The sequence below is a fragment of the Phascolarctos cinereus genome, unplaced genomic scaffold, assembly GCF_003287225.1.
Source record: "Phascolarctos cinereus isolate Bilbo 61053 unplaced genomic scaffold, phaCin_HiC Scaffold_4;HRSCAF=312, whole genome shotgun sequence".
Classification (NCBI taxonomy): Eukaryota; Metazoa; Chordata; class Mammalia; order Diprotodontia; family Phascolarctidae; genus Phascolarctos; species Phascolarctos cinereus.
Genome location: NW_027555847.1, coordinates 293,622,261 through 293,648,930, shown reverse-complemented (window position 1 = coordinate 293,648,930; position 26,670 = coordinate 293,622,261). Strand labels below are relative to the sequence as shown.

At 37.6% G+C, this 26,670-nt stretch overlaps 1 protein-coding gene across 5 annotated transcripts in view; it reads right to left on the bottom strand.

Annotated features, from left to right (window-relative positions):
* Positions 1–26,670, bottom strand: part of MCTP1 (multiple C2 and transmembrane domain containing 1) — a 498,591-nt gene that overhangs the window by 408,983 nt on the left and 62,938 nt on the right. The window lies entirely within an intron of this gene.

Below are 26,670 nucleotides of genomic sequence, written 5' to 3'. Positions count from 1 at the left end.
CCAACATAAAATAGTAAAGCAAAGATTGCTGCACTGAATTTCACACAAAGGTAGTCCTTTGGGGGCAGCTAGGGGCTAGGTGGTACAATGGATAGAGCACTGGCTTTGGAGTCAGGAGGACCTGAATTGAAATCTGGCCTCAGACACTTGACTAGCTATGTGACCATGGACAAATCACCCTGACATCCTCCAAAAGAAAAAAAAAATACTCCTTTGGACTTATGGGGCTCATAAAGTTCTTTGGGTGCCAAACAGAGATGTGGATCAAGAACCGATAATTTTCCACCCTAGCCATGATGATGGATACAAATGTAGTACAAGAAATACTCCCTGAGGGAAGTGCCATACAATTTCATAGCAAAATATGAAGACAGATATGAGTGTTAAGACAACAAGCAATGGCGAATGGAGAATGAAGATGGATAAGGGAGGTTGACATCTCATATAAGTAAGTAGGAGTGCATATGAAAATGATTTACTGACATAACTTTGTTGACTCATTTATCTATGAAAATGATTTCATGTTGATGGATTGTATACTGCAATTTCTACCCAAACGTAAAGCATAATATAATTATGCAAAAATAAATCCACCTAGCATTTTTATAGCATTTATAGGCAATAAGTTTTCACTGGGGGACTAAACATTTAATCCTGATGTCCTATGAAAGTAAAGCATACTCCTAAATCTAGAGACCTGTACAAGATTGCCTTTGGGGGAAAAAAGTCTTTGGAAGTACTTTGGCAACTCTCCTAGGCACTATTTCTAAAAGGATGAGCCATTTAAAATCAACACAAAATGCACATATTAAAGCAACACAATAAAAATTGTACATTTCACATCTTGCATTTTTTTATCATTTTGGGTACAACTATTAAAAAACAATTCAGGAAATGACAAAAAATTTTAAGTATGTTAATGCTAAGCTTTTCCAGTAATTATTTTGATAATTCAAAAATGAATAATTTTCTTAGGGGATAATAGCCATGGACAAGACAAAATGTGAAAAAAATTAAGAAGGCACTTCCTGCTCCATTCTTCATGTACGATCCAAAAAATATTTTTGTAAAAGCTCTTCGGCTAACTCAAAAAACTTTTTTTTTGTTAGAAAAAAATTGAAACTACGATGTATTGAACAAAATATCAAAATAATGCAAAAAGAGTCCATGATAAAAGCAGTGAACCACAACCTCAACCGCTAAAAGCCTCTGTGTCACAGAAGGAAAGAAGCAAACAATGGACCCAAGTACACTTTGAGTTCATCCTGTCTACTCAACTGAAAAGTAGGATGCGGGAAAGCTATGGAAGTAAGAAATAGCATTTAATTGTTGGAGTAGACTTTCTTGGAATCTCTTAATTTAGACTCCAGGTATATAAAGGTGTGAAGAAAGTCTAGACAGCTAAATACAGAAATATGATGAATCATACTTTGGTTTCCTGTCTCCCTTCCCCTTCTGTTTTTTCCTCTAGTTCCTCCTCTTTTTTTAAAGTACTTGTGTCATTTTTAAAATTTGGTTTTTTTACATTATTTAAGTTTCAGTAATCACATGGGGAAAGACTGAGGAAAATCAGTTTCTACTGTGGAGCACTCAGATAATGGATTGTTACACAATTTATCAATAAGGAAGACATGAGGACCAGGGAAAGCTAGGTGGCACAGCAGATAGAATACTGGACCTGGACTCCTCTTCCTGAGTTCAAATCTGGCCTCAGACACTTACTAGCTGGGTGACCCTAGGAAAGTCACTTAACCATATTTGCCTCAGTTTCCTCATCTATAAAATGAGCTGGAGAAGGAAATGGCAAATCACTTCAGTATCTTTACCAAGAAAAACCTAAATGGAGTCATGAAGAGTCAGACACAAATAAAACAAATGAACAATAGCAACAATGATGCCAGTAGCAGCCTCCTCATTCTCCTTAATGAAAAAGTTCAGGAAAGTCTGAAAACTCCTGAGAGTGACCCTGTCAGAATCAGACCAATAGTAACGGCCCAAGCCCTTTCTCCCTCCCCACCTTGGGGCGTTTGAATATCACCTAACCCCCAGTCCCTCGGGAGTCTTCCCTCTCTTCAGTAGTATGAATCAGCACCACTTTCTAGGAAGAGGCTGTTCAGCTCTCTTCTCCCAATGGCAGGTCCTGCCAGACCCAGGTAAGAACCTAATAAAATTCTACAGACTTTATAGATTTGGGAGAGCATGGCTCATTCTGGGTTCTCTATGAATTCCCAATTCTTTCTGTGGGGTCCAACAGAACCGACACTTCATCATTCTCCCTGACTACTCTTCATTGTGTGGGTATGTCCCCTCAAAAAAGATGCCTTGTTTTACTTTACTGTATTTTGTTGGAAATCTTTATTTCCTTATGCTAGGCCTTTGGTATACTGAACCTTTGTAAGTCTGTGTGAAGGCAGAAGATCTATAATGTAAAGTGCCATCATGTAACAAAGAGAAAAACCAAAGTTAGTTATATTTCATCAGCAGCCATTGAATTTCATTTTCTAACTTCCCACTTTATCTTCAACACATCATTTCCCCCTTCTTACTCAAGAGAGTGTAGCTTTGGAAAAATGTTCCCATTTATTCTGAGCATCAAAAATTAATTAATGCAATAAAACAATGTCTAAGCACTTTGGCATTTAATGATCTCACTGTCTAAAACTAAAACATGATCAATAAGGAAGTTAAGACCAAAAGAAATAAGTCCTTTTCCAGCACATCAATATTTTATAGTCACGTACTGCCAAAGAGCCAACCTGAATCCAAATCACAAGTTTTTGGGGGCAAAAAAGCCTAGTTTTTTTTCTTTACACATTATAATAATTTTCAAATGGTATGGAATCATAGGATTTTAGATTTTGAAAAGGCCTTAGAAAGTAATCTAAAACTCTCATTTTAAAGAGAAGGAAAGGTTTTTCTTTTCTTTTCCAGGTGAGAGAAGTTAAATGATTTTTTTTTTTCTGGATCATATGGTTTAGTTAGTGGCAGAACCTGGACCTGAATCCATTTTTCCCATCTCCTGGTCCAGTGCTACACAAGAAAATATGATAAATAGCCTATGATGGAAATGTATTCAATCAGGATTAACTAGGAAGTCAAGAAGCTGAAGCTTAAATACGCTGGCCACATAATGAGAAGACAGGATTCACTGGGAAAGACCCTCATATTGGGAAAGATTGAAAGCAAAAGGAGAAGGGGATGAGATAGATAGGTAGATCGTGCCATGGAGACAACAAACATGAGCGTGGACAGACTTTGTGAGATAGTGAAGGATAGAAGGGCCTGACGTGCTATGGTCCCTGGGGTCACAAAGAGTCACACGGGACTGAATGACTAAACAACAAAAATATGACTTCAAAGGTGGCACTATTTGTCTGATGAGATCTAGGACTTAGAAATGGCTATAAAAGGATTTCCTTTTTCAAAGAAAAAAGGCTATGTAAAAAATGTAGTGGAGGCATGAGATCATAGATTTAAAGCTAAAAAGGACCCTAGAAGCCATCTGGTTCAATCCCTACATTTAATCAATATGATTAAGACTCATGGAGGTTTAGTGACTTGCCAAGGGTCACATCATTAGAGGTGGGATTTATTGCATTTACGTTAAAAAGACACATACTCACGTTTGAGAGATAGTATGATATAGTGGGTAGAGAGTGGGCCTTCAAGTCAGAGAGACCAAGATGCCACACTTACCTCTGACACATGCTGGTTTTGAGACCCTGAGTTAAAACACTTAACCTCTCCCTTCTCCAAGTATTTCCCAACAATTGCCAATATGCATTAATAGTTTCCACAGCAGGAATTGCCTATACCAGCGAAATCACAGATCTAGACCAAATAAGAATAATAAAAATGATGATGATGATGATGATGATGATGATGATGATGATGATGATGATGTTGGAAACACATATGGAAATTCAGGAATCAGAGGAGAGAATCCGAGAATACTCTGAATGAAGATAAACAGAGGTGGAAAAATAAGCAGTATCATCATTTGAGCATACTGCAGATCACCATCACCAGGAAAGAAAGAAGAAATAAAAGCCATATTCAGGATACAGATCACAAGTCTAGCACAGTGATATGATATAGTAGTCAAAGGGGACTTCAAATACCCAGTCACCTAGAACTCTATTTCTGCCAGAAGTGGAACAGCTAATGACTTCTCAACTTCCCTTCATAAGATATAGGAACTAACAAAGGGAAATTCTATTCTGTATACTTAGCCACAGAGAAGAGCTGTTCACTATTCGTAAAGGAAGGCTGAAAGAAGGGACGGTGATTTCACCATCTTAGAATTTGTGATACAGAAGCAGAGGAAGACCAGGTATGGTCTGAATGAACCCAAATTTTAGAAGATCAAATGTCAGAGGAAAGGCAGACAAGGATATTATGAACTAAAAGTCTACTTAGGGAAAGTCAGTGTAGAAGGAACGAGAAGGTCTTACAAGGTACAATCTAAAGTGACAAAGTAGAAACAATTCCAGCAAGGAGAGAATGTTGTTGTCTCCATGTATGTCTCACCACACTTATTCTCCACCTGTGTTCACTCTTTTCACTTCTGGTGCACATGTTTGTGGGAGAGTATGTCCCAAGTTAATGGGGAAATTGTTATATCGCTACTTTTTTTTTATGCCAATTCATTAAATGCCTTTACTTTAATTAATTTTGCCCTCTAGCTAACTGTGAAAGGTAACTACATTGGTGAGAGCTCATATCTTATGGCTTTGAGTTGATGCAATCATAGAGTACCTTGAATCTGGGGTAGTCTTGTCTGGGGAACCTACTATATGAGCCAGAAGGGTGTCTCCTGGTGTCATGCTTATTTCCTTTTTGGACAATATTACTATACTAGTAAATCAGTAATTCTTGATATATGTTACTGAAATTTTAGTATAGCATTTTATAAAGTATCTCATTCTTGTGGAGAGGTTTGAGGTTTCACAATTAGATAAAATCAGAGCTGGTCTGATATCATCTGGGAGGAAGAAGGTCTCCATTTGAGTGTCCACAGAAACTGAGCTTGACTCCATGCTAACATTTTTATCAGTGACTTGGATAAAAGCCAAGTTGGTATGCTTGTCAGATTTGCAGCTGACACAGAGCAGGGAGGGATAACCAACATGATACTGCTAGGATCCAAAAACATCTTGACAAGCTAGAACTTTGGACTGAAGTTAACAAGATGAAACTTAATAGCAATAAAGATAAGGTCTTACCCTGAGGCTCAAAAATCAAGTTTACAAGGACAAGATGCCTCTCCACTTATAAGAGAGAAGTTACATGAAAAAGATGCGGGGTTTTACTCGACTACAAATACTGGGAAAAAAAAGTTAATACAATTTTCAGCTACACTATGATATAACACATAGGAGTAAGGAGGTGATCACCCCACTTTATCCTGCCCTAACAAGACTGTATATAGGATATTGTACTCAGTCTTCAGTACTTTGTTCTAATAATCAGGGCAGACAGAAAACTAAATTGGAGGAATAATCAGAAGTTTACCATTAGCAAGGATGGGTCAAAAAAAGAACTAACAAATACTCAGTCTTTTCTCCCCTTCCAAATGCTTCTCATACCACACTGGCCTCAGGATAAAAACCTTCCTCTTTCCTTTTTTGCTGTTCTGACAATGTACTTTCAACTCTGTCGGGAGATGTACTAGAATAAACTAGAGCTATATAAATTATCATTTTTTTTTCTTTTCCTTGGAAAAAATGGTTCTTGAACCTTGAGTCAGCAAATGGAAAGGCAAGTGATCCTAAATGTAAACAACACCTTCTGATTACTCACAAATCACCTGATTCTACTACTGTCTACGTTGAAGCAGTCTTTCACTTTAAACAATCAAATGAAACTCTTGAAGGCAGGAAGAAATATCAGTTCTGGAATCTGATGAACTTTGCCACTCTTTGCTATGTGATAGTTGATCATGATTTTTGAGAAATTGCAGAGGAATATTGAATAATTAATAAATCTTGTAAAAATGAATACTAAAAAATTCCTTGACATCTAAGTGGGGGAAAAATACTATTGAACATTTAAAAATAAAAAATAAAAAGGGGGGGTACAACAGAGAATGAGATTGTCATGGAAACAATGAACACGAACTCGGAGAGACTTAGAGAGATAGTGAAGGATAGAAAATCCTGGTCTGTTATGGTCCATGGGGTCCCAAAGAGTCAGACACAACTGAACAACAAACACCTTCAATCTACATGCAATAAAGAGTTTTCAAGATAGAGAGACCTATTGGAAAAAATTAAAGCCCCGTAGGAACAAGACAAGGTGAATGAATCATCCTTGCAACCCTATCTGTTACTAGAGTTGCCTCAAATATGCTTCTAGTGATTCTACAGAAGATAAGTTTAAATCACAATGCTCTTATTTAATTACAAAAAGTAGCAATTTTATCTACCTGCCCAATAGTTTTACAGCAATGAATGATAATATTAACAAAAGTGGGCATTTATAATGTGCTTTAAGGTTTGCAAAGTGCTTTACATATATCTAATTTTATCCTCACAAAGATCCAGGGAAATACGTGCTATTATTCCCATTTTACAGATGAGGAAACTGAGGCAGCCACTGATTAAGTGGCTTGCCCAGGGTCACACAAGTGGTAAATGTCTGTGGACTGATTTGAACTTAGGTCTTCTTGAATCCAGGTTGAGCTCTCTAGCCACTCCCTACATCACAAAAAAGTCTAAATATGAAAAATAATAGCAGGCCAGTGACTTCTCTCTAAAATCCATCAAAAAAGATTAGAAGAATGAAATAGCCACAGTAATAATTATGTCACAGAAAGGAAACTTTCAATCTTTTATGGAAGGAAAATATTATAATGGAAGTAGATACTAGTTTTGTTAACACATAAGAAATTTCTGGAATATTAAATAATTCATGATAGTCACACCTTCAGAATTATTGATTGATAAATACATTCCATGGGTATATGCATACTCATTCTAGTGTTCACAGAGCAAGATTTTGTGAATGCCACTGCAATTCCAACTTTTAATGTGTCATCCAAGTCCATTTTACAAAAGAATATTTATTAAATTAAAAAATAATATATTAAAATTATTTCTAGTGTTATAAGTTCTTTAGTTACCCTATCTAACGATTCCTGCCACTTTAAGATATTAAAATTTAAAATAATAAACCCCCAATTAATAGAAACTAAAGTGTGCAATTCATATTTTTAATAGGAGTCAAAAGTAAAATTTGAGAAGTGATATTGCTGAAAGAATATGAACCAAAAATAACTTTTTTCCATGAACTATGAGTATGACATTGGCAAATCACTTAACTCTTTGGCCTTGGTTTCCTCATCTTTAAATGAAGATGTTAGTCAAGATTATTTTTAATGTTTCATCATCCACTCTACACTCAGTAACTCTTGAGTAACCCTTCCTGCCAACACAATGCACTTGGCCACCTTTTCCAGGACTGGTTTCTCTGTCACTCATTTTTTTTAACTTAGTGGTCAATGGCAGGGGTGGGGGGAGAGTTGGAATACTCCTTGCTCCCCAAAGACACTCAAAGATACTCTTTCCATTCAACAGCACCTTCTTTTTTGAGATTTATGCTACATAAATTTATCATCCAATTCAGATCCTGGTTATTTATTCTTTCCTCAAGACATCCTCCTTCCTTCGACTGTGAGTTCAGTGCCTGACTCACACAATAGAAAACAGTGATGGTACCCCAAATATCCTAATATCCCAGTTCCTCACTCTACTCATTTCACACTTCCTGTTACACACAGATGGTCAAATTATTGACTCTGCTGTCACCTATAACTGCTCTGTTTCCATGTTCATAAACTCTGAAATTCCTTAATCTGATCAGATCTTTTTATTGATTCATACTTTTCTCTGTCTTATGATCCCTAGCCTCATTCTTTATTATCACTATGACCTCCATTCCTCTTTTTGCAGGCAGTCACCTTATACTGTCTCTTACCCTCCCTTCTCTCTCTTGACACCTTGGTGAACCAGTTCAACTCTACACCCAAATCTCTTACCCCTATGTCCTATCACTCGTCACACCTTGTCAAACACCAACCCTGGATTTGTCCCACTATCCATCTGCTTTACTATTCATGTGCCACTAATTGGAGCTGGAGAAAATCATGAAACCACATTGATTTGTCTGCTACAAATTCATGTTCAACAACATCAACTGGGCTCTCACTGCATTGATTGCTAATCAAATCATTATTCAATTCACCACAGTGCTACTCCAAACCTTTTCATCCCTCCTCAAGTTTCCCCACCCTCTCAGTTGAGGATTTCACCTTCTATTTCACTGAAAACAAAAATGAGGCCATTCCCTGAGAGGGCTAGCTGGCTGGCTCGCTCCCTCCCTCCTTCCCTCCCTCTCTTTCTCTCTCTCCCTCCCTATGTTTCATTTCATATTACTCTCATGGCTTCGCACACTGTGCTCTTTCGCTCTTGTTTCATGTGAAAAGGCAGCTCTTTTCCTTGCCAAGACATACCCTTCAATATTACCCTTGATCCTGTCACCTTCTATCTTCTCCAGCAGATTTTCCCCATCACCTCCACTCTTTCTCAAATCTTCAGTGTCTCCCTATCTACTAGCTCCTCAGCTGCCTACAAACACACTTGACTCCCTCATCCTTGAATAATCCTTGCTTGATCCAGCCATCCCTGCCAGTGATATTTCTGCTCCACTTCTTAGCCTAACTTCTCTTCTAAAGCCTTTGCAATCTGGCTTTTTACTTTATCATTCAACTGAAAGCACACTCTCCAAATTTACCAATGATATACTAATTTTAACATCTAATGACCGTTTCTCAATCTTTTCAGCCTTGGACACTGGCAATCACTATTTCCTCCTAGATACTTCTTTCTTCTTCACGACATTGCTCTCTTTCCTTCTACCTATCTGACCGCTGCTTCTCATTTTCCGTTGCATGACCTTCATCCATGATATACCCAGTATTTGTAGATCACACTAAAGCTCTGTCCCGCACCTCTTGATGTTCCCATCAGCTCCAATGGGTTTAATGATCATCTTTATGCGGATGATTCCCAGATCTATAAATCCATGTTAAACCTCCCTTCTGAGCTTCAGTCCCATCCCACCACTGTCTTTTGGACATCTAAAATTGGATGTCCTGTAGGCAACTCAAACTTACGGTGTTTGAAGCAAAACTCATTATGTATCACCCCAATATCTCCCTTCTTTTCAGCTTGCTCCTTCATTCCTTGTTTCAGAAATATTAAGACTCTTATAATCAGCCTTGACTCAAAGAGAAACCATTTTCAGTCTTTCACTGTCAAATCTAAAACCATTTCCTGCTCCCCTCTTTCATATGCTTAAGAACTACTCCCTTGATATAATCAGGATGGTGAATGAAAAATGAGAAAAGACTGATCCATCTAAGAATAGTAGCCTCTTTCTACAAACCTTGAAAGGATTAAAGTAATGCTTAGGTGTCCTTGATTACTTCCAATCCAGCTGGGGAGGAGAGGGAAGGGAACCAAGTATTTATTAAACCCTGCTAATTACCAGGGACTCTTCTAAGCTCTTTACAAATATTATCTCATTTGATCCTCACAAGAGCTCTATGAAATAGGTGCTATTACTCTCCTCATTTTGCCACTGAGGAAACTCAGGCAGACCCGTGGTTAAACGACTCGCTCAGGGTCTTCAGCTAGGAAGTGTGTGTAGCTGGATTGGAACTCAGGTCTTTCTGACTTCAGGCCCAGAGCTCTATCCACTCCAGCTAGAAAGGAGGATCCTGGAAGAGAGTGGTCAATGACAAATTACATGGTTTAAAGAAACTGATTCTCCACTGGTGAATCAGAATTTAAGTGTCTGTTCATCTCTTTAATCAAGCAAATTGTTAATTGAACTATTCTCTGGGCCCCTGGCTCAATTTTAACTGTGAACGTCTTTGATCAAGAATCCAATAAACTGGGGCTTCAAAATAACTTGTGGGAGAAATGTCTAAGGACTTGAGGGTTTTTGGTCAGGGCTTTTCTCTTTCAAGTAGGAAAATGCTTGGATCTACAACAATGATAATAAATTAAAAATGTTTATGATAGCCTTGAGCTTACAAAGAGCACAGAATTTTTTTCTCTGACACTCTCCCCACTGTCATGCGAGTTCACAATCTGTCTTCCTTTCCTCCTTACTTGCACATGTCTTGTACATATTTAAGCCATTGTGAAATCTTGTCATTTCTAACTTTCCTATATATCTCTTCTCTACTCACACAGCCACAATCCTAATTCAGGTCCTCATGAACCCTTATCTGGATCATTGCAATAATTCTTTAATTGGTCTCCAGTCTCTCCCCATCTATAATCTATACTCCATTCAGCTGCCAAAGTAATTTTCCAAAGTGCAGATCTAGCCATGGCACCCTTCCTTCTCCCAATTTAATAAATCTGTCTCCCTACTATGTCCAGGATCAAATATAAAATCCTCCGTATGGCTTTTAAAGTCCTACATTGCCTGGTGCCTTCCTGCCTTTCCAGTCTTCTTATACTTACTCCTCATTCATGTCCTTAACACTGGCTTACTTGTTCCTTGAACATCATGCTCCATCTCCCAAATCAGTGCCTTTGTACTGACTGGCCTCCATGCCTGAACTACTCAAATGCCAGCCATCTACTGCAAGAGACCTTTTCCATCCCCCATGGTCCCAGTACTTTTCCTCTAAGATTTCATTTCATTTTCTCCATATGTACTTTACATGTACATATTTATTTGCATGTTGTCTCTCAAATTAGAATGATAACTTCTTAAGGTCAAGAGGATTGTTCTTTTTTTCCCCCTTTCTTTGTGTCCCTACAATTTACGATACCTGGCAGATAGTACATACTTAATAAATGTTTGTAGACTAACACAGCTAATAAGTGTGAGAGTTTGGATCTGAACAAATCTGCCTGATTGTCTAGCACTCTATACAATACACCATGATACCTTTGAAATAATTGGGTGATTAGCTTACTAAGCTGGTATTTATTGACCTTCACAACATTACAAAGTGTGTGTATGTTTCCTCTTGCCTTTGAAATTTTGATGGAGTTTTTATTTCCCCCTCATTCATTTTAACAAATATTTATTAAGGTCCCAATATGTGAAAGACAATACGCTAGGTATTGGGAATTTAAGGATGAAAAATTATACAATCTCTACACTCAAGAAATATATAACAGGGGAAATAATACATGAACATAAATCAGTATGTTGCAAGATAGACTGTGATGAAGGAGGAAGGGATCACAGAAAATGCTATGAAAAATGAGAGAGACACAGAAAGAGAGAGTACTCAGTTAAATTTGAAGATGGATGACTATTAACTTAGACTCTTGTATGCTACACTTAAAAAAAAAAGTCTGCTTAGACAATCACGACAGAGAACCAGTAAATTAAGAGGCTGATATTTTGATCTATGAAAACAAAGAAATCAAAAACGGAAAGTATAGAAAAATAAGTACTGTACTGAAAGAATTCAATCATATGATTACTAAGTTTCTGTCAATGATCTTTGAAAAACTGTAGCATAACAGGGGTGGACCCAAGATGGCTGAGTAAAAGCAGTGACTTGCTTGAGCTCTCCCTCAAATCCACCCAAATACCTATAAAAAATGGCTCTAAACAAATTCTAAAGCAGCAGAACCCACAAAAAGACAGAGTGAAACAAATTTCCAGCCCAAGACAGCCCGGATGGTTGATCAGAAAGGTATATTGTGCCAGGCTGGAAGAGGAGCTCAGTTTGGCGTGGGCAGTCAGGCCTCAGTGAACTGAATTGTGGGCAGCTGTGGTGGTTTCCAGACTTCTCAACCCATGAATGCCAAAGACAACTTAGAAGGTCAGTGGGAAAGTCTATGTCTGCAGTAAGAGAGAGAAGCGAGGTGGTCTCAGCTCCATTCCCTGAGCCTGGCCCTGGGGGCGGCGGCTGCCTCTTGAGCTTCTGCCCCACAGACTGAGGGGGAATCAAGTGGCTGATCAGAGGGGGATTGCAGGGATCTCTCAGCTGGTGCAGGATTCTCTTGCTTTGCCCGTGTTTGGATCTGGGTCACAGTTCTGGGTGGCAGTCCTGCGGCAAGGAGGAATACTGGCGTGGTGGAACTTGTAGTGGCTGTGAGAGGAAATCCTCACAGTTCCAAGACAGAAAAGAGTGCTGGTGGTCACTCATAGAGCACAGCACAGGACAGGAAAGGAGTAAACACCTTGCCCTTGATCATAGCATCTTGGAAGAACTGAAAATTTACAGGTCCCTAGAAGTATCTCTGAAAACAGCTGCACAAAATCCCAGAAACTTGGGACAATACATTTTCCACAATGGAAACAGCCTCCTACCTTAACAAAGAGTTTATAACTCAAGTAATTGGCCCGGATCATGAACAAGCAGTGCACAAAGAGTCAGGCTATATTATCTTACTTTGGTGACAAAGAAGATCAAAACATACAACCAGAAGAAGACAATGAAGCCAAAGCTCCTACTTCCAAAGCCTCCAAGAAAAATATGAATTGGGGTATCGAAATCTATCTTACCCTACATGAAAATAAGGGGGGAAGGGGAAAAGAGAGCAGGGGGTTGATAGAGGGGAGGGGATAATCAAAAGCATAAACTTCTGAGGAGGGATAGGGTCAAAAGAGAGAATAGAATAAATGGGGGGGTAGGATAGGATGAAGGGAAATATACTTAGCTTTTCACAACAGGACTACTATGGAAGTGTTTTGCATAACTACACATCTATAACCTGTATCACGATGCTTGCCTTTTCAATGAGGGTGGGTGGGGAGAGAGGAAGGGAGAAAATTTATAACCCAAAGTTTTAAAAACAAATGTTGAAAATAAATATAAACACCATAGCATATAGAGATGTGGTACACAATTGCAGTTGGACAATGTCTATTTCAATTTTCAGAAATGAGAACAGAACTGGTCTAGAAACCATGGGCCAATAAATCTAATTCAGATTACTGAAAAATTCTGGAGTCTATTATTAAAAGGAGATTTATGAAGAATAGGGATCACTAAGAGTTAGCATAGATATTATCAAGAATGGGACATGCCAGATTAATCTAACTGCCTTTCCAATAAGATTACTAAACAAGCAGATGAGGAGAATGTTGTCCATAGGGTATAGGAGGTTCATTGTGAAAGTTCTCTTGATGAGCTGATGAAGTGGTGAGGCTTTGTTTGATTGTGTGCTGGTACAGACATGTTGCTTGATGTCTTTTGGAGAAAGGGTTCCAGTGATTCTGAATTGCCCAGCTCAGCTGCTGCAGATTGGTACCACCTCTGTATGCTGGACTATAAAGAGGAGTCTGTATCACAGACTTAGGCCTTTTCTCTTTTATGACCACTTTTCAAAGACATAAAAGTGGACTTTGGTCCCATGGGAAAGATGTCACATGGTGTATTGTCACCAGTCCCTGAGAAGCAACCATTAATCCTTACCCTGTCAGTTCTAGGGATGATAGCCTTTCTATCCAAGAGATGATAGAAGCCAGGGAAATTGTGGAGTATTCAGTGTTTTGGGATTCTTAGTGTGGGGATGAAGCTTTGAGGAGGGAGTGGGAAAGGAACACACAATCTTCAGCACATGACTGCTGTGGAAAGGGAAACCAATGTGGAAGGGGTTGATGCACATTAATAGACTGTTGTTGCAGGTGTAAAAATGGTTCAACAATTCTGGAAAGCAATATAGAACTGTACCCAAAACTATTCAATATTTGGAACTGTATGTATAAATCACGTTTACTTTCTGACCATGTGATACTAGGCATATACCCAAAAGAGGCCAAAGGCAAAGGAAAATGATTCATATACTCAATAATATTCATAGTAACAATTTTTGTTACAGTAAAGAACAGAGAATACAATAGGTGTCCATCAATTGGCAAATGGTTGAACAAATTATCATATGACTATAAGGCAATATTACTATATTGTAAAATAAAATGATGAAAATGAAGGATTCAGATTGACCTAGGAGGAACTGTGCATGAGCTGTTACACAGTAAAGTGAACAAAACTACAATAATATAAAGCAGGTGTTCTTAATTGCTGGGGTGGTGGTAGTGATAATGAATGAATATGGAAATGAATATTTTGGTAATTTGCTTTAAATAAAATAATATGCTAACCATTTCTGATGTGAATACATGGCACAGTGTGCTGTCACAGACTTCTATTGGAAGGGTTTTTTTTTCTCTTCAAAGAAAAATTAGTGATGGTGAGATGTTAACAAAAGAAATAAAGTAGAAATCCAAGGCATCACTGATGTCGGAGGACAAGGACAACATCATATTACAATTAGAGATACAGGAGAAACTGTTGTGTTTGGGTGAAATGCCTTAAGATTAGGATAACTGGGGTCTAGTCCAATTTCTGCCACTAACCTAGCTATGAGCAAGTCTCTGGGCCTCAACTTCCACACCACTACATTTGGAATGTGACAATAAATGAGTTCTAAGATGTCCCTTCTAGTTCTTAAGTTCTGTGACTCTCTGTAAATAGGCAGTAGGATCAAATATATGATGCAGCATCACACTTTGCAAGTCAGTTCTGTCAATGATTTAATAGTAAAGCTAGGCTACAGATAAATTAGAATTTCCACAGATAATTGCTTCTATGTGGTAAACTTATATAAATGAAAACATAACACGTCCATAGAGAGAGATACTTGCTATGGGATTGAGCATTCTACCAAAGGAGTCAAAATTATTTCAAGGTTCAGAGTTAACCACTAGATGGTTACATACATATCATATACATGTTTTGGGGATTGTAAGTTTGCCACTCATATGACTGCTAGTCACTTTTTAGTAAGCCTAGAGCCAAAATAACAAGTTAGGGTTGAGGTAAGAAGGGAAACATGGTCTTCAACCCCAACACAATAGTGTCATTTTTTTCACGAATGGTTTTAGATAGATTTTTTAAAAATCTATTTGCTGACTGGGTTCTAATTTCTTCTAGGAGTTAAAATAAATTGATCAAATATTAAAATATGAAATCTACTATTATATATGACTCATGGCTGAAATTTTAACTAGAAGTAAGCTAGATGGTTTAGTAGATAGAATATTAGACTTGGAATTAAAAAGACCTGAATTCAAATCCTTCCTCAGGCACTTAAGTGTGATCCTCAACATGTCATTTAACATCTATTATTCTCAGTAGCCCCATCAGTAAAATGGGGATAATGACTACACTGACCTAAGGGAGTTGTTGTGAGGATCAAATAGGATAAATATATGTAAAATTTGTATAAATGTATGTAAAGTACATTGCAAACCTTAGTGCTTGGCACACAAGCAATAAATGTTCTTCCTTTCTATCTCCTGACATTGTTGCCATCACGGTGCAGGCCCTCATTACCTCATAACTGGACTACTGCAATAATCTGCTGGTTTATCTGCCTGCCTCAAGTCTTTCCCCACTACTGTCCATCTTATGATCTGCGGTCAAATTGATTCTACTAAAGTGCAGTTCTGACAATGTCATGCTCCTATTCAGTAAACTCCCAATCACTTCCAGGATCAAAAATCCTCTGTTTGGTGTTCAAAGCCCTCCATAACCTGGCTTTTTTCTGCCTTGCCAGTATTCTTACACCTTATACACTCTCATATACTCTGCCTCTTTGCTGCTTTTCCACAGATATCCCCTCTTTCAACACCACACATTTTCTTTGGCTGTCCCCCAACCTAGAATGTTCTCTCTCATCATCTCTACCTACTGGCTTCCTTCAAGTCTCAGCTAAAATCCAACTTTTTACAGGAAACCTTTCCTGATGCCCCTTAATTCTAGTGCCTTCCATCTGTTGATTATTTCTAATTTATCCTTTATATAGCTTGTTTTTACAAAGTTGTTTTATGTCATCTCCCCCATTAGACTGTGAGCTTCCTGAGAGGAGGGGCAGAGTTCTATCTACTAAACCATCTCCTTACCTCTAGCTGAAATTTCAGCTATGTGTCGTAGTACATTTCATATTTTAATATTTGATCAATTTATTTTACCTCCTAGAAGAAACTGGAACCCAGTCAGCAAACAGATTGAAACAAATTCTACCTTTTCCTTTTCTTTCTATCTCCAGTGCTTAATACAGTGCCTGGCACATACTAGGAGTCTAACAAATGCTTACTGATTAACTATCATCTCAGATAAGGTAAAGGGTCATCTTTTTTTTCCCAAGTCAGGACCTCAGAAATTGCTCTTCCAGTCCCTCTCAAAGTCATTGTCTTGGATCCAGAGGAAAAGAAATGAAATAGCAAAGTAAGTTTTCCTGAAATACAAAAATAAACGCTTCCCTTAAATTCTTCAATTTACTTAAGATTCTCCTACATTCTCTACGTATCTCCAAAGCAAAGTAAGCACTTTGAGAGTGTGAGATCTTTCTATGCAGCACCTCCAAGGCAGGAAGATTATCTCAAGTGCAGAAGGCAGAGTTCTACCTCCCCAGAAAGTCCCTCACATACCAGCCTATAATAGCATGAGCCATCAGTTCTTATTTTAAAAAATCTACTCACTGGAAACCATTATAATGGTACTTCAAAACGGACAAAGATTTGGCAGCAACTTACCTACCAACATTTTTACTTTATGATTGTTACATAGGTATTTTTGGTCTAATAGAAAAATGGTCTCTTGGAATAGCCAGGTTTCCAGTTCCTATTCTGCCCAGTTCTTTTTGGCATTTTACTTTCACAGGGCCACAAAGAGGAAATGCCCTATAATAGCACATACGGAGGGAAAAAAAACCTCATAGCAATTGAGAAATGAACTAAATATGAAACTACGTGGGAATTTTCACTTGTCAGAACCTAATTACACAATTTGAGTTAGTGATTTGTCATTGCTGTCAAAAAAAATTGAAGAAAATGCTTTTTAAAATTATCAAATCCATGATTTTTAAATACTAAATTCAGAATCTTTCTCATTACAGGAAAAAAAATCCCTGCTTTTCCTTGTTCATCTATTACTCAACTCAAATAATTGGCAGAGCATTTTTGGTTCCAGTCAAATTTCTATGATGTCATGAGCTAGAAACTTCTTCAGAAGATACTGCTTTTTTTCAAGGTGAAACCCACTCCAATTTAGATACAAAACTTCTCTACCTAGTAAATGCAATTAAAAACTCATTGTTGTTATATTATTTCAATTTGTGTTATTTGGAAAAAAAAAACACATTTTATTTCCTATTCCCAAAGGCACAGTAAAGTCTGCCCCTAAAGAAAACAGAATAAACAATGTTCTTTAATTTGAAACAGGATTCTAAATCTCGGGATTTCAGCAAGCCTCTTTGTTTTAAAACAAAGCTTTTGGTCTTCTTTGTGATTGCTTTCCACCTTCACACTTTTCATCTATGTCTGTACCCTGTGACTAACTGTGCCTCTGAAAAGCGAATGATCTCTACCTGTGTCCTTTCCCTCCTACAGAACTCCCAGCTCAATTTACAGAAGCCCCAGTTAAGCCATGAGCTCATGTTCTGGATTCCAAATCCCACTGTCAAATCCCCTGAGACGTCAGAGCAGTTGTTGCCGTTTCAGTGGATTATATGACAGATACAGCATTGTGTTTAAAGACCTTTATTATAAATCATTAGAACTGGAATTCTACCCACACGCATACAGGCATACACACACATACATCTTTGCAGCCAAAGAAGCCTGTTAGTCTTATGCCAATAAGAAGGAGTTTGTTTAAATATCTAATTCACATAGCTTTTAAGCCTACTTACTGGGACAATAAATGCAAAAAACTGAATATGAGTTTGTTGTGTAAAATGTTTCAACTATGCAAAGAGTCAAAACATTTTACACAATAAAACACTAACAAAGAGAATTAATCACCTTTCAGTAAACAAATATAAATGGCATCTTATCCCAGGAATACAGTGAGTTAGACACATTTGTGTGGGGTCAGGCAAAGTCAACTGTTCTCTTGGATTTCAAGCGGCAGCAAGTGTTCCAAGAGTAACAGCACCACATATCATCTTCCCTGAAAAGATAGCCCTCTTAATACCTGCAAAGAACATACTCACACATATATTGATCTCAACCATCTCAGATACACATGCAAAACACAGCTGTGTGTGTGCACACACACATACACATACAAATAGAGTTTATTATGTGGAAAGGAGCTGGGTGATAATGGTGAATGGCAGGCATGAATTGTTCCCACACGTACCAGTATACGGAGCTATCAATATTTGCCTTTGGTACTCATCTCTAACAATTCAATCAATTAGCTAACTGATGCACAAGCATTAAACACCTAGTGGGCCGGGAACTGTGCTAGGCACAGGGGAATACAAAAGGAAAAAAGTTAAATGGTCTCTGCCCCTGATGAACTTATAATCCTGTTGGGGAGAATACATGTACATATATCAACAAAGAAATGTTATGCCCACATATATACATATACATTACCCATATAAATATACACACACATACACATATATACATTTATATATACACATACACTGTATATATGTATACACACACACACACACACATATGTGTAGTAGTGATCTACACATCTAGTAGTGATATTGCTGGGTCAAAGAGTATGCACAGTTTTACAGTCCTTTGGGCATAATTCTAACTTGTTCTCCAGAATGGTTGAAATGTTGAGGTCTGAGAGATTGGGACCCCTCAAAGACGAGTACAGGACGGAGTTGTTTGGCATGAATTCACAAACTCAAGAAATCTTTAAGTCAAGTTGGCAAAAAGTTTATTGTTATGCTATACAGTGGGCAAAGATTCTTAAGGAATCTGCTACCTTAGAAGAGTACAGTTAAAGTTTATATAGGATAAAATATAATAAAACGTGTGCCAAATATGCTAACTAGGTGATTCAGAGCAGGATTAGGAAGTGGTTAAGGAGTGGTCAGTTCTTAAAGGAACATGCACTTTTTGTAACTACTGCGCAGGCATTTTACCCAGAGTTCACTAGGAAAAGCCCACAATGGGGGCCACATAGAGGTGTGGTTTTAGGCTATGTCACTAAGTTAACTAGCGGTCTGGAGTAACTGAGAGGTGTCCAGTCAATCTATCACCAGATATTTATCTTTGACAAGATAAATATAGGGAGTATACATATGTCTTAGGTTTAGAATACAGATAATGAGGAGTTCAGGATGTAGATAATGAGGTAGGGTGGTAGTATAGATAGTCCAGTGGGTAGAATATCTTTATGATACTGAATGAATTTTCAAAATTTCAAAATCTCTAGGCAAATTATTTCTGTGTTCTAATCAACAGACTAATCACCTTAAAAAAACATGACCTTGTTTGAGTTGGGGCCTTGGAATATTTCAACACTTCAAAATATTCGTGATTTGATCCAGTTCTGTGCCGTCACAGATGGTCTTTAAAACTTTCTATGACAAAAAAGTTCATCACTTGCTGCTCCTCTTTTTTCTTGGGATGAATCTTTCTCAACTGAACAAGGCTCATAGAATGGCTATAGAGGAGGTCAGGCCTCTAGTCAAACCCTTTTAATCTTAGCAAGTCCTTCTAGAACTTACATTAAGTTAGCATTGCCATGGAGAATCCAAGGTCACCTCTCAACCTTGAGTGAAACAACATACTCCATCTCCCAAATTTGGACATTTTCACTGGCTGTCCCCCATGCCTGGAATGTTCTTTTTCCTCACCTCTGCCTCCTGGTCTCCCTGGCTTTCTTCAAGTCCCAGTAAAATCCCACCGTCTACAGGAAAATGTTCCCAATACCTAATTCTAGTGTCTCCTCTGTTGCTTATCTCCAATTTATCCAGTAGATAGCTTATTGTACATAGTTGCTAGCACATTGTCTCCCTCATTAGACTGTGAACTCTTTGAAGCTGTGACTATCTTTTGCCTGCTTTTATATCCCCAGTACTTAGCACCGTGCCTGGTACACAGTCAGAGCTTAATAAATGTTTATTGACTGACTGACTTTACTGGAAGCTGAGAATAAGTGACTTTGAATTACCTATTATTTTGAATAACCCCAAAGTACTTGATACAAAGACTTTAGTGGAGGGGGCTACAAGCATTGTAATAAAAATCAAATGGAAAATTTAAATTAAATGAGATTCAAAGGCAGCCTTACTGAAGGTGGTTGTATTTAAAATGTAGTGAGCTTCGGGTGCCTACGTTATCTGCTTGAGAATACAAAGCAATTAACAAAAATTGAGCATAATTACTGTTTTGGAAAAGAGTCTAAAGGGAGAGCATAAAATGAAATTCAATTTATACTACTTTATTTTTAAAATATGCTACTTTAGTTGGGAAGTGCTTTACTGATATATCGTCATCTCATCTGGCATTAGTTGTTGTAGCAAATGGAAAGTAAACCTTACAGTTTCATACGAAAGAACATAAAAATCCATTTTTATGGACAGATGAGATGACTGCATTGACTCATTGATTTTTATTAATGTATGTGTATATGTACACATATGTGTGTGTGTATATAGGTACATACATATATATCTTTATATGTGTATAAATATATTTTCACCATTACATAGTCTTTTTAGAATATATAATATCAATACCCTTGTCACTGAGATTCATTTAATAAGGACATTATTTTTAATGTGCCTATGCTATGAATCTCAAATCATTCTGGAAATTTTTTTTTTTGTGAAACCAAGTCAAAATACCACTCCTTTCTCCTGAGGTAGGAGAGGTAATTATCAAAGCAGGTGAGTCATTTTCAGAGTAAGAGTTTGTTGCCCTGAAACATTTAGTAATTACCTACCAACTACAGATATGACAAAGAGACTCATAAATAAGAAAGCCCCTGTGCTTTGATTCCTCACCTAGGGCCAAAATATTGCTGGAGTTCAGGAAATGTTTATTCAATGCACAGAAGTTCCAGTTTGGAGTTTTATGATAATTTGCCATAATTTTTGTCAGGTTTTTTGTTTGTTTCTGTTTTTTGGAGAGAGGAAATCTAGATTTATGATTCCATCGGTATCAGGAACTGTCCCATGAGAAAACTTCTTTCACAGAAGATCAGCAAGGCTGTGAATGTAGTATTCCAGAGCTGCCCAGAACATTCTTGAGAGGTTCAATAATTTGCACCATCAGTATGTATCAGAAGTGGACTCGAACCCTAAGGTGGGCTCTCTCTAGCTTACCATGCTGCCTTACATATTCACTATAGCAAGTCAGGGGGTTGAAACCTATTTGTTTTATCTATTACAGTTACTAACTACAGAATGAAGACAGGGGTAGAAAATCTCATGTATGATATACAAGGTTTCCACTTTTCTAAAAGATGTACAGAAAATGAAAACAACAACAATTCAGGGTTTTAAAGCAAAAATGTAATGTCAGTCTTCTATTGCTCTTCTTATACAGAGCTCATAGCATCTCACATGAGGTCTTTGGCTGAAACCAGAAGCAGGAAAACAGAAAGAAGCTCTCTGACTTTGTGCCTCATGGAGCAATCACCAGAGAGCACAGGACTAGGAAACAATGTCCAGAAGAGACAATATGACTGGTAGCATCTATGTATCCAGAAGAGTTTGCAAACCACACAAACCAATGGGAACAGCCCAACAGGAACAGCATGACAATGTAACTTGAAAACTTTAAGAGTCTGTACCATCAGGCCAGGGACACTTCTTTGTTCTGTCCTATCTTCACACCTAGCACAGAGTAGACACAATAAATTCTTTTCAGATAAGCACCAACTGGTACTATGCATTGTCCCTATATTGTCATTATCCTCAAAAGCAAGATTAAACTTTCTAAAAATACATCTAGGAACAGCTTAGAGGAACAGCAATATTGTTTTAAGAACAACTTTGAGCGACTGAGTAATTTTGACTATTATAAATACACAAATCAAAATTAAAGAATATATGAAGAGAGATGCATATGAAGAAAGATGTATCTAGATCCAGAGAAAGAATGATAAATAGAAATTTGAATAGAATTTTACATACATATGTACACATACATGTAATTATTTATATATACATACATACATACAAACACACAGACACACACACATGTATCGATTTGTGCCTAATGATAGCCATCTCTAAGGTGGGGATGGGAGGGGAAGAAAAAAAGGGAAAAAAGATATATATGATAACTTTGTTGTATATTTGGAAGGAATAGTAAGTTGTACATAGATTTGCAGTTTCATGTGCAATCATCTTTTTTTTATTGTACTGTTTTATAGAAATGCTTGTTTTGTTCCCTGAATTGAAAATAAAATTTTAAAAAATGCATCTGGGAATTGGGAAGAAAGAGATTTCCAGTTCTGATTAGTCAAGCCCAGTCAACAAGCATCTTATCTGTCACGCTGCCTACAATACGCCAGGCATTGTGTTAAGTCAAAGTGCTCACAATTTAATGAGGGAGACAAATGTAAACAACTATATATAGATATCCGGGATAAATCGGAGATAATCTCAGAGAGAAAACAAGCACTGAGGAAAAGCTTCCTGCATAAAGTGGGATTATAGCTGGGATTTGAAGGAAGCCAGGACGCAGAGATGAGAGGGAAAACATTCCCAGTATGGGACTGAGACCATGAAAATGCTTAGAGTGGGGGAAATGGAGTACCTTGTTTGAAAATCCTGCCCCGATGTTTCACTCAAGGTTGAGAGGTGACCCTGGCTTCTCCAATGACAATGCCAACCCAGAGATTGCTGACAGAGGATTAGAAAATGCATGTGATAATTATTTCAGTACCCTGGGATGGAGTTCTTCTGGACCAGGTGAACTGAAATCATTTAGGTCAGCTAGATTCCCTTATCTAGTACTCACACAGTACTTCTTACCTGGGCATTCAACTCCACAGTAATAATTTTTGTTTTATACTTTCTAGTATAAAGGTTGTTCTTGTCAGGGAAAATGCAAATTAAATGATTATTAGTTTTTTCCTTTTTTATTTTGTCAATTATCATTACCTTATCCAATAGTTAGCAGTGGCATTGTTCCAAAATTCCCTACTTGTGTCTTTAGCATTCGTCATCTACCACAGCTCTCCAGGCTCCAAGGTACATGACATTGACTCCACTCCTCTATCAAATGTGATAGAATGTCTTCTTCTTGAGGGCAGGGTCAGTTTTCTTTTTTTTTCTTTGTATTCCACACTGCGTACAATAATTGGCATATAGTAGGTGCTTAATAAATGTTCTCTGGTTGATGTGACATGAGGTGTTTATACTAAATGATCTCTTAGGTCCCTTCTAGCATTACATCTATGATCTTGTGCTGGAGGCAGCTCTAAAAAAATTTTAGTTTATTATTTTGTTGATTAGACAAAGATTAGACTTAAGAAAGTGTTAATAATGAAGATTACACCTAAAAGTATTCCGCCCAACCCCAGCCTGAATGATAACCATTTACTGGCTCATTCCTGCATTAGTCTATAAACACTGAGCTCAGCAAAAGTGCTGAAAAAGGCTCAGGGAATGAAGTCATTACCAGACTAGGGGCCTGGCAATGTAGACTAAAATAAATAGATAATGATAGTAATAACAACAACTGGCATTTGTATTGCATTTTAAGGTTTTACAGATTTGAACTTGAGAAGATTAGTCTTCCTGACTCCAGGCCCAGCACTCCAATGTGCCATCTTAGTGCATCACAAAATGATGAAAAGATATTAAAGTATTTGTGATGAAGCCAGTTGACAAGCATTTATTTTAAGTACTGGTGGCTCAGTGGTAGAGCACTGGGCCTGGAGTCAGGAAGACATGAGTTCAAATCCAGCCTCAGACACTTAACTAGTATATTTTGTATGTAATTAATCATGAACATGTTGTCTTCCTCCATAGATTGCAAACTGTTTGAAGGCATTTTTGCACAAAGTATGGTGACTAGCACACAGTAGGTGCTTGTTGACTTATTAAATCCCAAGCTTCTGAGCATTTTGAAGAAGAAAGACGGAAATTATACAAACGGCATAAATGTTTTTGAAAAAAGAGCAGAGGTCATTCATTCTCTAAAAAAACGATATTAACTTTAGGTATGAAATTTTAGGAATGGAGCTTCAATTACACTCGAGTTTCCTATACCAGTGAAATCATAGGTCTAATATCTATCCTTATCCTTGTTTCCTGTAAGAAACCCTATAATCAGGGCAGGTAGGTGGCACAGTGGATAGAGCACCGGCTCTGGATTCAAGAGGACCTGAGTTCAAATCTGGCCTCAGACACGTAACACTTACTAGCTGTGTGACCCTGGGCAAGTCACACTGTCTAAAACAACAACAACAACAACAATAACAACAAAAAAGACTGAAACCCTAAAATCTATTCAATAGAACACTAGATATAGTACCAGGAGAAAATCCTGGGCATTTCTCCAAGCTCAGTCCTATGTGTCTATAAAGAAATCATCTCTGCACAACAAACTTCATTTTTTACAAGACAGAATCAGAGGGAATAATAGTCCACATGAGAAAATGTTTCACATACTTTGTTCACCTTAAAAAGCTATAACAAATACAAAATATGATAAAGTATATTCAGCATCTAAGAGAGCCCACTGATTTTCAGAAAGCAACAGATCTATTATTAGACACAATATAGTATATTCATGAGTGTTTCTGAATTTTCACATGTAAATCAGGACACTTAAAAGCACAATTCATAGAAATCCTAGCAAAAAAGCTATCTTGCTATTTTATTTTCATGTATTAACTACAAGGGTAGTTGTATTCATTATATGTAGATTAGATAAACTTTTTCCTAAGTTTAGTTCAGCATTATTTTTTCCCCTTACAATGAGGGTATGGGAGTTGAGCTCCTCAGACACTGGGATATCATGAAATCTACACCAACAACCTTAAGGACAACATGTTGCCTTCCACTATCAACCTACTATCAACAGGCTATGTGCTTTTCCATTACTTTCTTAGCAGGAGCACTGGGGCTGAGCCATCTATATTCTGCTCTTGCGACCAACAGGCCAGAGGAAATAGAATCATCTCAGACCCTTGCTCTCTATATAATATAATATAAAGTCTAATATAAGGAAAACTCAGAGATGTTCAAAGTTATAAAATGATGTTGAGTAGTTTTTCAGTTGAGTCTGACTCTTCATGATGCCATATGAGTTTTTCTCAGCAGAGATACTGGCGTGGTTTGCCATTTCCTTCTCTATCTCATTTTGCAGATGAGGAAACTGAGGCAAACAGGGTAAAGTGACTTCCCTAGAGTCACACAAAGTGTCTGAAGCCAGATTTGAACTTGAGAAGATGAGTCTTCCTGACTCTAGGCCCGGCACTCAATCCACTGTGACACCTAGCACATCACAAAATAATAAAAAGTTATCAGTGTCAGAAAGAAGGTTAAAGACTTAATATTATTGTGTTATTTGCTATGAAGTCAGTTGACAAGCAATTATTTTAAGTACTTATGGCTCAGTGGATAGAGCACTGGGCCTGGAGTCAGGAAGACCTGAGTTCAAATCTAGCCTCAGACACTTAGCAGCCATGTGGCCCTGGGCAAGTCACTTAACCTCTTTCTCAGTCTACTAGAAAAGGAAATGGTAAATCACTCCTGTATCTTTGCCAAGAAAACCACATGGACGGTATTGGTGTGTTATGGTCAATGGTGTCACAAAGGGTTAGACATGACTGAAAGACTGAACAACAATAACAACAACGCACCATACCAAAATAAAATTTTAGTTAAAAATATAAAAAGGATGGTAACTATCTGTTTTTCACATCCATAATGAAAGACAAGATGTTGCCTTCAGGGTTGTCAGCTCAGGGTTCTGTGTCTTGGGAGCTCGACTTTCATCCCTTTGTTGTAAGAAAAAAACAAACATGCTGAGCTAAATTTAGGAAAAAATTTATTTAATTTACATATTGTGAATACATCTGCCTCTCTAGTTAATATGTGAAAAAAATAAGACAATGACCAAAAACATGAGTTTAAATGATTGAGAACATAATTTTTTTTTGGAGCTGTACACTGTGAACTCTTTGTTTTGATTTGTTTTTTTTCAATATCATGTACATTTGGACCAGCATGGACCAGTCTGGACCAGTAAAAGTGGTTGATGTTACTTAGAATATATTTATACAACTTAAGTAAGGAAGGACTCTGTTGTGATTTTACTGGAGTCCATCCACAAATCTTTCCAAGAACTGAGTTAGTTTTGGGGACCTCCAGGGAGCAGAAGGCCTAGCAAAAGTTGCCAAAAGCTTAACCTTTCTGGCTGGAAGAGAGCATACTACTACATTATAATGTATTCCAATCCTGTCTTTTTCCTGGTGCCCCCAGAGACAAGAGTGCTTTCCTGGTGTATGAAGAATTATTCTTCCAGTTGAGGAAAAATTAGAAGTTTCTATCCTTTCTGTCATCAGGGTTGCCAGAGTTGCCCCTGCCTGGGCCCAAAGGGGAACACATGAGAAAATAAAGCCCTTTCAGGCAGTAGCATTGACTTATGCTCTTAAGTTTTGGGGTTTGGTGTAAAGATTGCTTTATATTTTTTTTTTAGCAAATCCAGAAGGTGACCACATCAAATTCTAGATATTCAGGAAAATTCTAAATATGTGGTAGGTGCTCATATTTATATTATAGATTCATACAGTTCCTCTTCAGTATGCCTCTGCTGGTGTTGGTAAAGGTTTAATCTCTTGCTAAAGTCTTTCCCACACTCAATACAAGGATAAGGTTTCCTTCAAGTATG